The 12,507-nt window shown below is 41.6% G+C and overlaps 1 protein-coding gene across 2 annotated transcripts in view; it reads left to right on the forward strand.

Annotated features, from left to right (window-relative positions):
- VSNL1 (visinin like 1) overlaps positions 1–12,507 on the forward strand; it is an 85,278-nt gene that overhangs the window by 69,638 nt on the left and 3,133 nt on the right. The gene's annotated exons all lie outside the window — the stretch shown is intronic.

The following is a 12,507-nucleotide window of genomic DNA, read 5'->3' on the forward strand; positions in this document are numbered from 1 at the left end:
GTGATAATTGTTTCCAATATCCAAATTCAAAAAATGCTGTTTCTTGTACTTGTGTTTGGACTTCTCAGTAATCTTCCAGGGGAGAGTTACGTGCTTCCACACCACGCAGTGTGAATAGCAGGTGGCTCCTCCCAAAGTCTGTATGTTGTGTAACTGATGTCTGTATGTTGTATAACTGATTTGCACTGCAGCCATCAGCTTTGCACCTTCTGGCGTCAGTCCTGGGCATCTTGTTCATGTGCTCTTTGACTGCAGAGCATGGGCAGCCACCCTGGTGCTCCTGGTACGTGTTATACAGGCTCTGCCTCACTGGGGGCTCAGTCTGCAAATGCAGGATGATCCTTTATCTGGGAATTTGAGTTTTCCTAATAGCTACTTAAATTCCATGCTGTTTTCACCTGAGAGTCCCAAGCAGATGGATCCAAAAAATAATAAAGTGATAGGTCAGGTATAAAAGCTGGTAGATTGCTTATTTATGTGTGATCCCATGAGCTCATTTGTTTTGTTGCTTGGCTTTGCAGGTTCTCTGGTGTCCACCCATGTGCGTAGGCTGTGGGATTAGATTGATGCCAGCACAGCACTTTGGGATCACTCAGAGTTCTGTAGGTGTGAAAACAGCTCTTTTTTAAATTGAAAACCTGTTATTAAGTACACATCTTACAAATTGGCATAGCTGGCTGCATCTACAGATTGTTGTCTCTCCTGAGACAATGGGAATGTTGATATCTGTCAGGGGAAAAGCACAAACTGGTTTGCTGTGACTAGAAAATGTACATTGCCCTCTTGTGAAAACACAGCTCTGCTGCAAGAGAAACAGCCAAGGATACATTTCAGTTGAAAAGTCAACATATTCTGCCGCTCTATAATTATATCCCAGGTTAGTTGTTGTTTTAGACTGACATCTCAGTGTGCTCACAGGACAGCACAACCAGATATTTTCTATTTATGTACACAGGGTAGGGAAAAAAACAGCTTTTTTTTTCCCCTTGGCTCTGCAGTCATTGTGGATTTTAGTCTCTTCATGAGCATGGTGAACTGTGCTGTCATTGTATTGCTGTGACAGCTTCACTTGTATTTCAGCTTCATGACAGGTCCCAAACACATGATGCTGTGGCCTCAAATTTACATTGTGCTCAAGCTTCAGCACCACCACCATCCATCCCTTTCTCTCCCTGTAATTTCAGATCAGCACATGAAATAGGTAGCTGTAGATTGCAGATATTTATGCATGTTACTGGACGTGCAGCAGGACTGATGTTTGTTGGTAAATCTGGAAGAACTACAGGTACATCATCAGTTTAAGACAGAATGAGGAAATAGCACTTTATATTTGAGTTGAGAATTAAAATCTTACTCTTCACTGAGATATTCATGCACTCAGCCTGTAGTCATGCAAATCTTCATGACCCCAAGAAATCACAAAGTTCTCTCCTGGAATGGGATTTGGGTCACGCCTACGTTGGGCTTTATAACCTTGGGATGACCCCACTAAGAGGCAGCATCTCTCTCCACTGAGCAATGAGCATTGAAACGGTGTTTGTTGGGCTAAAGGGGCCAAACCATTTCAACACTTCAACTCACAAAAATATTTTTTTGGTGAACAGTGCCACCAGAGGAAAAGAGGGTATATTCCCAGGTGAGATGTGTAGCTCCTGTGGCACCAGTTGGATACCAGGACTTTTCCACAGCTGAGAGGGTGTCCAAAATGGACTGAATGAGAGAAGTTAGATATAAACATTTTTTATGGTATGGCTGGAAAAAGTATTGATGCTGACTGCAGGTAGAAGTGATTAAATTTGAGACCTTCTCTCTCTGCCAGCAGGGCTTAATTTAAATTGAATTTAGACAATTTCCTTCATTAATAATCTGGACAGTTGTGAAAAATCTACCTTTTTAAGTGCTTGCTTTGAGTATACGCTCACTGTTTCCCAAATGATGAGAGCCAAAACCTTGACACAAGGAGTCTCCAGCTGGCAGACTTCTGTGAAAATATCATTCAGCTCTGGAGCTTCCAGAGAGCTGGTGGTGTGCTGACATTCTATCAGGAGAGACTGAGCCATTGGAGGTGCAGGCTTTTGCCAACACTTGTGTATGAAAGGAAGAGCAGAGCTACCTCAGAAAACAATCTCTGATTGACATTCATAGATTTCAGAGAATTAAAATACTATTCCTAACTGCTGATGGTGTCTTCTTGGGTGAGTGCTTAAAATGTTGCATTTGAGAGCTCTGGAGCTGTGGTTTAGGATTTTGCCTTCTTTCTTTATGCAGTGTCTGTTCCCAGGGCCATAGCAGATGATGCTGCTAAATCTGCCCTGGCAGCTGCACTAGGTATCCTCTGGGCTCCATCCCAGGTGCAGCAAGAAATGCCAGTGTTGTGATTTCTAGTTGGACCCTAGACCCTAGCCTGGCACATAAAATTGTCTGCATTTTGACAGCACTGAAAAGTATTGTCACCCATTAGCTTGGTAGGCTGTTGTTTTTCCTTAGACACGTCCTGTCCACATTTCAAGTTTCTTCTCTCCTATTTTTTAACAGGGACTAGACACAATTCTCCTGTATTTCTTGTTCAGTCAGTATTTGTTACTTCCTCAGAGACTGGCTGCTTTGTAGAAGGTCATTTGCAGGGCATATTTCACCCTTAGGTGTTTGGATGTCACTGACGAGAGATGCAAAGAATTTTGAGATTTCTTTATGAGGAAATCTGATTGTAACTTTAGTTCTGAAGATGTTGCCACCTCTTCATAAAGATCTCATGCTATGAGAAGGAGGAGGTTGCCCTTTTTTTGTAAGAACATGAACTATAAAGCAGTTGAAATGCCAGCCCTGTCATATATTTTTAAATAAGATGTCACATGGTGTCTCTGTGAAACTCATTGCAATCTAGAGACAGCTGCCATAAGAGAGTGGTTGTTCACTGAATGCCTCTTACAAATGGGTTATTAAATGTTTAGAGTCTTTGACCTCTAAAGTCCTTTGATCATAAAGAAGACTCTAAGATAGGAGTGTGTTGAGAAAATGCAATAGAGGAAATTCATAAGAGCCCCCCTGCTGGAGAAAAGACCTCTTACCTCTGTGAAATAGCAAACAATTGTGAGAAAGCTTTCTTGTTTAATTTTCATCTTCTTGTGACTTTGGTTTTGATATTTTTCATTTTTTGAGAATTTAACACCTTTCTAGAATAAACTCATTATATTTTATCCTTAATTACATCTGGTATGAAATGTGTGTCCATCAAGTCTGAAATATATGTTGTCACTGTGCCTCTAGAAACAATTTGTCTCTAGAGAGCATTAGATGTAGTCAGCTCACAGAGGAGATGTGAAAGAACTTGTGGATGTCGGGAGCCAGGCTGTATCCCCCAGCTGTAAACTTTAAAAGGATGCTTTGGGAGCTGGCTTCACCAAGAACAGTGTTCCTGGGAGGCTCCCTCTGGGCAAGCATAAACCAGAATCCTTTAGGAAAGCAATTGGTAGCATAATAGGTTGGCTGTGATTATACTGTTTATTGTCCAATCATTAATGTCTACACAGCTTTTTAATCATCTTCATTGACTCTGGGGTAGGAGAATATTAAGGATGATACAGCGTGCTGCTCTCACAAGAAAGGAGAGTGAACTTGTCTGGAGGCACATATGACTAATCAAACCTCCTTTGAGTTCTCACCCCCATACTGAACTCTTCTTTTGCCATTATGGTTGTTATTGTGTTCTTGTGTGCTTGCTAAGGACTGAGTAGCTGTTGTTGTGTATTCATGAAACCCTGAGGTCTGATTTATTTAACATGTTTACCAGAATACTTGGAGGGGGCGGAGGAGCACAAATCTATTACTCATATTCGTTAATCAGTGTGGAAAAGTAAAAGTTGCTCCCCAGTGTGAGATAGTTGCTATAATTATAGTGCTGGGCAGTTCAAATTGCATCATTCTACATTTTTGAGCGTGTTTTTGAGGTAATGTTTGCTAATGGGAAACATTGATTATGATCCATCCCTCTAGTTACGCTTTGCCAGATCTATAAATAGATATTGTATTTTGCTACTTGCAATTTTATTTAGTTGGACTTCCAGGTTTTTAGTAAAAATGATGGGAAAAATTCTTATTGATCTGATTTTGAGAAGAAATTTCATTCACCACTCCAGTGAAGATGTCAGTTTTACATTTGTCAGGCTCAGAATTTTGTGCTCAACTGAAGTGATGCAGAGATCTTCAGCCCGTCTGGTGCACAGACAGAAACTTAATCCAAAGGAAAACATGTAGCTACACTAAGTTTTTGTGATAAATAAAGCAGCAAAGAATCAACATCAGAGAAGTGTATTGCTTAAGTACTTTTTGTTGTGTCTTCCTTACAGATGACTCCCAATTATGTTATTGAAACTTTGGGCACTGTAATGATGTCAAATAGTGCATGCAATGAGATTTCCTGGTGTTGGAAGGATGGGCATGGATAGTAGCTTTCGTTTGAGCATGCATATTGATACTTTTTTTGTGAGTACAGTCCTTCTCACTTTTTAGAAAAAGATCATTTTTAATTAAAGGTAACTCATTCTCTCCAGATTTTAGAATTTGTCTTATTCTATCCCTTTTTATGGTCTTACTGCATTCTAGTGTTAAGTTTTTCATAGACTAAGTATATAAATAACTATAAGATCTTGAAGGAACCAAGTGGCAGGTAAGCCCATAGCTGGTTGACTTTTCTGCAGCAGAAGAGGTTAGTCTATTCATAGTCTTTTTGCATCAGTGGTAGTTTAATCATGAGAAAAAGAAGCTGAAATTTAAAGTTACCATGCACTGAAGGATTTAAGGTTACATCAGCAGGCAAATGCAGGAGAGGAGGCACTCTTGCCTCTCATCTGCAGTGCTCTAAGTCAAGCATCATGATCCAGTTCATAGTTTAGGTTTATGGATTTCCCTAAAATGAGCCCTTGTGATCCTGTCTGATACCTGGAAGAGTGGATAAACCCATAAAAACCCACTGGAAGCTGATAATACCAAGTTACCCTGGTACAAAGTTACTGAGGAAACAGAATCTGTGGGCAATTTTCCCTCTCTGAAGATCCACTTCATGGAATGAACAAAAATCACAAAAATCTGCATCCCCCAAGAGTTGATTGGAGTTGATTGGGATGAAATCTGGGAGGAACTCTTACTCTGTGGCATGACACTGCCTTCTTTAGACAGCTGGCCTGTTCCCTAAACAGGAGACACCTTTGGGGACCATCTAGTACTGAGTATCACTAGTATCAATATCCACATTTTGTCTCCATTGGCTGAGCATGGCCAGTACCAGCACAGCAACAGCATGTTCAGGGAGATGGCATCTCTGTGTGAAAGCAGTTATCCACATGGCCCACAGGGAGGGTTTCTACATCTCTTTCTATGGAAAGAAAAGAATACGTATGATAGAAAAAAATGAATTGCATATGATGAGCATTTTCCCTTCTTGCACCATTTTACACAAGGAACAGGAGTGTGATGCTCCTTTTTATGATTCCAGGCATCCTTTGAAAGTCTTTGTTCAAGACATTTTCCCCTTAGGGGAGCTGGTCTGTGAGGCTAAAGCCAAGTGTACCTGGGAGCTCTCATTGCCTGAATACCTGTGGTTTATTCTAGGCCTGTCCGTGCAGCTTCTTAATTACCAGGAGGTGACACAAAGGGTTCCACTGTTCCTGTCTTCTTTCCCACCCCTGTGAAAATCCTTTCAAGTCACAAATAATTGTCTTCCAGCCTCCTTGCACTGTATTTTCCTCTTTCTTACATGCTGAGTTTCAGGTGTTATCCAAATGCTGCTCAACCAAGATTCCTAGATACTGTGACTATCAATAACAGCAATAATAACAGTTATCCATGTGGAACTGCAAATGTGCACAGCACTTCGTGTAAATAAAAGTGGGTTTTCTTAAGCATCAGTGAGTTCAACAGTCTTGTCCCATTTCTAAACAAGAACTGATTTAGTCCATCCCCTTGATGTATGTCTCTGCAGATGTACACATATAGATTCTCTAGGTGTATATGTAGATATAGATGCATGATACCTTGCAGAATGCTGATATTTCAAGGTTTTTATATCCTGTTGGACTTGTAAGTCTTGGCCTTGACCTTTGAAAGGGTTTATGCTATTTGAGAAGGATAGATATGGACAAAATACATTATCTTGGAAAGCTGTCTTCTTAAATCTGCACTGTGGAAAAAGAGTCTCTTTTTATTAATATTAGTCTTCATAAGAACAGAATTGGGTTACAGAGGGATGAATCTCATAGGTCAGGCTGTACAGAATTTTTGCAAGGCTACCTGAAAACCTGTCTGCTCTCAGCCTCATTGCAGAAGAAAAGCTTTAAGACACACCTTGCAGCAGTTAAAAATGCAGGCTTGATTTTAAATTATTCAAGACTTCATTTCAGTACAGTTCCTCTGTGAATTGCTGGATTGCTTTCAAACTCAATACAGAAACTCAAAGTCAATAGGATATGCTTAGGGACAACAGGGAAAAACTGACCACACCAAGTTGTTGCCCACCTGTCTCTTCTGTATTATGCCAACTATTGCTGCTTTTGCTGCCACCCAACTCTCCCCTTTTGGGGTCCATTCCATTCTCTTACCTCTTCTCCCTTTTGGGAAGTATCAGTTCTCTGACAGGCCCAGCTACAGCCATTTTTCTTCTCTCTCTGCAGTTTCCTTTCTGCAGTACCAGGCTACAACAACTCCATATGTAGAGGAATTTTAGGAGGACACATTACATAAGTATATGAGACAGTCGGATATTTCAGGCACAAGTATTTTTTTTTGTAGTTCCATCTGTATATTCATGAGATGGCTGTCTCAGACTTTAGTGACTCGTGTTTCAAATCCCTTTTTGGCTGGAAATGGCACTTACTGAGGCTTCTATAGCCCTGTTCTTTTGGGAAATTTGCACTAAGGACTTCACAACACAGCAGGTGTAGCATTCAAGTTAATACTCTGAACCTTGGGAACTAAAATTCACTGGGAAAAAAAAAGCCTCTTTCAGAAATGAAAAGAAGTCAGATGATCTTTACTAGAGGGGGGGAGAAAAAAAAGGAGAGAAAAAAAAGGATATATCCTAGTGTATCCTCCATTTGGTATATTCCCAGATTCCTGGAGAGATAACATGGTGTCAAGAAAACGGAAGCTGTAATTAGGCCAGGACAGAGCCACAACAGAGCAGGATCCTGACAGCCCTGTGCTGTCGCTGACCTTGGGGTAGTGGAAGACTGTGCCAAACTTAAAATAAATAAAGTGCTCCAGTGCTGCTGCTCAGTTAAGGAAGATCAAAGAGAAATAACATTTAATCAGTGGTAGTTGTGGTGTTAAGCACTAGCAATACTAATTGTTTTGATGAGAATTCTCCCTGAAGATTTTTTTTTTATTAGCACTGAGTAATAGCTGAGCTGCTAGTGTATTGACCTATAGCACTACCACAGCTCAATTAAGTTTCTTATTGTCCAAATCTAATCAGAGAAAAGCTGGGATTGAAAATCGATTCATTTCCTGCTAGTTAATGACTAATTCCCCACAAATGTGAATATAAAGATTAACTTTTCATGTTGAATGTTTTTTTAGAGGTAGACCCTGCCAGATGAGTGTTTGTGAAGAAGAAGCATGGCTCCTCTTTTCCCATCCATCTTCCTCCAGTCTCTTGGAGTATTCTAGCTATTTGGAGTCTTCTCTCAGCCTGTGGTTTGATATTACTCCCTGGTCTCTTAACTCACGTCTTACACAATTGAAAGGAGCTGCTATTGATAATTCATGGTCAGCTCCTAAATTCTCAAATAGTTCTTCTCCATATTCTTCAAATGAGCCTGTCCTTGGTGGTTAAAAGACCTGCACGACAGAGCAGCTTAGTCCTTAACCATAATGTAAGGGCTAGGCTCAGTCTTTGAGGTCTAGATGAGACACAAACTCTTAGCTGATCCCACTTCAGCTTGTACAAGTTGGGAATTTTCCAGGTGAACCAACAGAAGAAGTTACATTTCTTTGTTCATCTAAATACTTCTTTCTGTAAAGCACTAACAGCTGTTCATAAACCTCCTCATGTGTCTCTGCATGCACACGTGTTCACAGCACTAAAGCTACTGAGCAGAAACATGAGCAAACATCCCTGAGGTTTGGCAGCTCCCCCCAGTTCCTGCCAGCTCTGTGACTTCCACTGCTGCAGCATCTGAAACCATCACAAATCTTTTTTTGTATTTATCCTCCCAGTGCACCTCAGAGGTGGGGACAGCTCACAGATTTACACGTGGAGAACTGAGCCCTGGATCTAAACAGACATTTAGATTTAGATTTAGATTTAGATTTAGATTTAGATTTAGATTTAGATTTAGATTCTTTGGTGGTCCACAAGATTATCTTCTCCAGAGGCTCAGCCCTGTGGTTTAGCTGCTGCTAGTACTACAGACCCACAGCCGTGGATGGTCCCTTCTCCTTGGGACCCTCTGGCAGACTGAAGCCAGGTATCTGGGATATTTCTGCCTTAGGTGGGATATTTCTACCTCACACTGCAGATGTGCTGGAGAGTGCAGCAGTCAGGTCTCTTCCAGAACAAGGACAGATGTGTGGCTGTGTCTTTTTGTGCGGGCCTACTTCTGCCCTTGTTACATCAGTTTTCATTTTATAAAGAGGTGGTGGCAGGGACAGGCTGCAGCCCTGCAGGTCACCCTGGTACCCGAGTGGCACAGCCTTCCCAACAGGTCCTGGCAGCCACAGCCTGGATTCCTCTTCCCCTTCTGGTGTCTTAACAGAAGTGCAAGAGTACAATGCATTGTAGAAAATTTCAAATTATTTTTTTTCTACAGGAGACAGCTAAAGAGTAATCTTTTTTCCTGTCTCATCAACTCCTGTGTTGTGCTGCTGGCAGGAATGCAGAACTTCATCTTCTTGGAAAATTTGCGAGGGGAAACGTCCTCCCCGTCATCATAGGCATTGTCCCCAGTGAGCTCAGTTCTGAGGAGCTGTAAGACCAGGCTAGACCAACAGCTATCTGCAGCTGGGTTCAACTTTAAGAGGTTTGCTGTTAAAAAATACCTGTCTGAGCTTCCAAAGGCAGCCAAACTTTCTGATTCTCAGAGTGCTCATGTTCCTCACTGACAAAGTTAGCGTGGATGCCTAGCAGAATTACAAAATAAAACCCTGATAAAGTAGATAAGAAGAATAGGTAACTCCTTCCTAAAGCATAACAGCAAAAAATGTTTGAGGTTTTTCCCATGAGAGCCAACTGCTTGGCTTGTTTCTATGTGCTGGCCCTTGACAATGGCTGTTCTGCTCCTTGCACTGGCTGTGCCCCCTCATTCCCCTTCTCTGCTTCAGCTCTCAGCAGAGCTGGTGGTGCTGAGCCCCCAGGGGCTCTGACAGGGGAATCAGCAGCTGCTTCTTCCATCCTCTCCAAGCCTGGGGTACAAAGCCCTGTGCCATCTCCTGCTTTCCCACCTCCTGTTCTGTGCCCCAGCTCCCACACCAGCTGTGGAAGCTGTGACCTTACATCAGTGACCTGGGCATGTGTAGGCAGCATGCCCTGCTTTCTGTACACTAGTGAAATTCCAGTTTTCTCTATTTTATAGCAGAATTTCTCTTTTAATAGAAATGCATCCCAATATCCCATGATAAAACATCATGTGGAAAACAAAGCACTACTCAGGCCAGTCACTATAGATTCACTAAAGGATGGAGAGGCCTTTTCTTTCCTAATCCCTCCCTATCACTGGGGAATTTGGGGAAGTTGATTTTGAGGGTTTTTTTCTTTAGACATGCTAAAATTTTGTTTTAGACACATGCTAAAATTTTAGCCATATGCTTTAGCATATGCTTCCTGCTTTTGCAATAATTCCCTCCCAAAGATGATCTGAATTAATTGATCACTGGGTTGCCTGTGAACAGCATCACTTCAAAGAGGCTAAAGCAGCTGCAGCCAAGCAGATAAATATTTCCAGGTATTTGATCAGTTTCCCAAGAGTTATGTAAAATTTGTAGGTGTACAATTTATTCACTAGCTATTCTGATTCCAGGACTGATTGAATACCCCCCAAACACCAGACAAGAGTCCAGAAACACAATGGGAGCTAAGAATCTGCAAGACAATCCTCATACAAAATCTGGAAACAGATTAAAGGATTTTTTTTTTAATCTTCCTTTTTCTTTTCTTAATTGGCAGTTGACTGTAGAGAAAACACTGTTCACACCCCAGCATGTTGATCTAACTGTTAGAAAATACAGAGGCCAAGCAAGAGAGGAATCCTAGAATGGTTTGGGTTGATAGGGGCCTTATAGATTACCTAGTTCCAACCTCCAAGGAAGGCATGGGCAGGGACTCCTTTCTCTAGACCAGGGAGGCCTTTCACTAGATGAGGCTACAGAAGCAGAAACAAAGGAATGAACAGTGTTGGGTCACCCATGGGAGTGGCTGGTATAGTTTGTCTAGATTTTTGGACAAAAAGAGTAAATGAGGAGTCAATGCTGCTGCATGGAGGGCCCTTTTCAGGCAGGTTGCAGTAGAAGGGAACTCGTTGCTTTCAAATGTAGATTGATCACCTGGTCAAGGCTTTGCATGGAGCACTGAAAGCTGAAGCTGTATCTGAAAATCCCGGTTGTGTTTCTTTACTTTTTTTCTGAAGTATTCACTGAGCTCATGCAAGAGGCAAATTAAACCATCCTCCTCATATTCCCTCTGACAAAAACTTGGTGTTTGTCTTTCAGGGATCCCTGTCTCCCACTGTCACTTGGCTTAGGCTGCTCTGAAAGTAGTTAAAGCCTGTGCCTTCATACTTTGCTAAGGCCTCACTGTGTTTTAATAGTCAAAAAATGTTTTACCAGAGCTGGCATCTTTTGCTCTGTAATTGTTTTAGTTTTCTTTACTTCATGACTTATTTATGAATAGTTTCAAAACAGGCCAATGGAAATCTTCAAGTAGGTTTTCAAACAAGTTTTGACAATGTTTTGGGGTTGTTCTGAGCTAAAAATAATACAAATCAGCAGGTACAGACTGGAGAACAGTGCCTTCAGTCCCTAAAGGACATTTTACTGCATTTACTCCCTACAGGAAGACAAATAGGAAAAAAAAAATCAAAAACAGGTTACAGTTCCATATGATGCTGTAAAGGCCAAGACTTAGCTGAGCAGTGCCACTGTCTTCTTCACCTCAAAAAAGAAAAAAAAGCATGGTCTTGTCTGTGATTAAAAATTAGAAGGATGTTTTCCTAACTTCTACATGAGGCTAATGGTTTGACCAGCAAAGAGGTAGGCACAGCTTGCTGATGCTGCTCCGGTGGGAGACTGAGAAATATGTTCCAGAACAACTTCAAAATGGTTTTCAGGATCTCCAGCCACTGACCCAACCTAATTCCCCACTTTCTTCTTGGAGGACTCCTAATGTTTTTGGGGGTCTGACACTTCTTCACCTTTTGTGTAGGTGTGCTTCTCCATTGTACTTTCCTTCTTTGGTCCCACCAGTATGTTGGCACCATTTCTGTATTTTGGTTTTCTGGGCAGTGAAAAGAGCAGTCTCAGTTCCCTCCAGGTATTGATCTTTCTTTTCTAGAGACTGTAGAGTGACAGTCACAGGAACAGAGATCAGGCAGCATCCTCAGCAGCAGTCAGCTCTGAGCAAAAATACTTGGAAAGACTGAAATTTTGAAGTGTTTTGTTCTGTTACACATGTGTCACAGGATAGTGTCATCAGCAAGGATTTAAAAAGCAAAAGATTTGTCCTTTCAGCTTTGAACAGCCAGCAAACTCTCAAGAAAAAAAGGTGGGGGACATGGAATTCATGGTGGAATACAGGCCATGAGAGCCATTTCTTAACCTCTCAGCAGGGGACTGGAGAAGGGCACATTCTACACATACACATAAAATTAAATATCACCTATGTTAACATTTGGAGCTGGAACAGGAATTGGAGGGAGAGCTGGGTCATGGACAAGAGGAAGCAATGAGGAACCTGAAAATAACATCCAGGTTTTGGATAATATTTGCAAACTTTGTTCTGACCCTGAATGCCAGGCTCTGAGCCCAAGGAGCCTTCCCATGGAGGGAGCTCTCCTTGCTTTGGCAAAAGGTTGAGGTTGTCACTAGAAGAACAATTGAGCAAGGTCTGGTAACTGCACCCACTGAAATCCTAAGTTGTATCAGAGAACCCAAATATCTTTGTATCTGTTGATGAGCCCAATCATGATCATTTTTAATGGCCAGAAAGCAGAAAGTACAGAAGGATCTGCAGCAGCACCTCAACCTCTCCATCAGTTATGATTATCAAAACAGAAATAGGGCTTGAGTTGAGTACAGGCACAGAAGTTACATTTTTAGGAGGAGACAATACCAAATGCTCTTTCAAAGAAAACAGAAAATTGAAAGGAAACTTTCAGGTTGAGACCCCCTGTGGCAACACAGCAGTGTCTCCTGACATGATCCACATGGCCACATAGTGCAAGCAGCTGGCTGAGCTCTAAGTTTTGCATTTTTAAGGCAAGACACAGCTCTGGATGGGGAAATGGAAAATTGTAAAATGCA

The sequence above is a fragment of the Haemorhous mexicanus genome, chromosome 3 (assembly GCF_027477595.1).
Source record: "Haemorhous mexicanus isolate bHaeMex1 chromosome 3, bHaeMex1.pri, whole genome shotgun sequence".
NCBI classification, from domain to species: domain Eukaryota; kingdom Metazoa; phylum Chordata; class Aves; order Passeriformes; family Fringillidae; genus Haemorhous; species Haemorhous mexicanus.